We start from the raw sequence: 1511 nt of genomic DNA on the forward strand, positions 1-1511 counted from the left end.
CCCCGCGGCGTCCGCGAGGCTCGCGCGTCCCCAAGCGCGCTCGGTCTGCGGCGCTCCGCGCCCTCCGCCCGCTGCGATCTTCCGGGGAGCACTTCCTGTCGGCGCCGTGTTCGCCTTACCTTTTAAGGTATTCACGCGCGTCCAGACGGCTGGATGTGACCTCCGCCCGCCTTAGCGTGTGTCTCTCTTTTGTCTGGCTGTGTGGACCCGGTCGAATGGCCGGTCGTTCGCCTCCTGGACATTCCACTCGCCTGCTGGCAGTGGCTCCGCTTCCCGTCTGCACCACTGCCGCGCAGGACCCTGGATTAGCAGACACAAAGAGCCGCTCCCCGCAGCGCTCGGATTCTCCCCTTTTCACGTCTCTACCCCGACCCTTCGTCACAAGTGATTCCTGTCGTAGCCCACCACCTCCTACCCAGGAGCTAGCACGGCTGCTAGCACAGTTTAGCATTTATTCATTTGCATAACACGGAGGGGCAACTGCTTTTATTTTAATAGGGTATTTTAAAATTCTTTTTCACATTTTCTTTTCTCTATTGAAATTCTCTCTGTGTTCATTCATTGAACGCATTTACGCCCTGGAGCAGCCTTGAAAGTCCTGTGCCCTTCCCGCGGCTGTGCTCCAGGGGTCAGCGTGGCGCTGCTGCGGGCTCGCAGGTCTCGTTCGTACTGGTAACCCCTAGTAGCCGTTTAAGGGACGCGAGATGGTTGGTTTTAACCCTCTCTGCGCTGTGCTGGCTGCCGCTGGCACGGGTGCCCGGGGTCCAGGTGCGGCTGTTTGGGGTCCCTCGCCTGATGGCTGTGTCAGGAGTGAGCCCCAAGGCTGAGCAGAGTCACGCACAGATGGGCCTCCTGCTCGCAGGCGCTCGCGGCTGGGCTCGCCTCCTTTCACGTTGTAGCTGTCTTTTCTCCAGACTCTGCCGTGTATATTTTCATCAGTGACCCAGCAGTCGAATCTCAGTTTTAGGTGCCCCTGGGCACGTAATTGGACAGAAATTCTTATTTGCCTTAATTTATGTTACCTGCACTGGAAAAGCTATGAAATCTGTTAAATCGTAGGAGAGCTTCCTCAGCATTTATGGATGTATTGCTTTAGTTTATTATGCCCTTTATCTACAATATGAATGGAGAAGTGTTGCTTTCATAATGACTGGGTCAGACGATAAACCTCTGACTAACTTTACAACAGACTTTGATGCTGTCGTCCAAAAGAGATGTACCTGTTTAAATAACCTTTCAAGGTTATGAAAGGCTTAAATAACCTTTTTACATAGTCATCCTTTATCAGGTTAAGGAAATGTTATATCCTATTTTGTCTGAATATTTTCCAAATCATGATTAGATGTTGAATTCTGTTGAATGTTTTTTATGCACTACTAAATCTGCGTTTTATCTAATCATTTAATCTACTTACAGGGCGAATTACATTTATTGATTTCTCATCGTTGATCCGACCTTGCATTCCTAGCGTGATTTCTCATCGTTGATCCGACCTTGCATTCCTAGCGTGA

At 50.6% G+C, this 1511-nt stretch overlaps 1 pseudogene; it reads left to right on the forward strand.

Moving 5' to 3' along the window:
• The first annotated feature begins 704 nt into the window (after nucleotides 1-704).
• The window catches only part of LOC101573861, a 10684-nt pseudogene continuing 9877 nt past the window's right edge, over nucleotides 705-1511 (forward strand).

Source organism: Octodon degus, unplaced genomic scaffold, assembly GCF_000260255.1.
Source record: "Octodon degus isolate 3935 unplaced genomic scaffold, OctDeg1.0 scaffold00054, whole genome shotgun sequence".
Classification (NCBI taxonomy): domain Eukaryota; kingdom Metazoa; phylum Chordata; class Mammalia; order Rodentia; family Octodontidae; genus Octodon; species Octodon degus.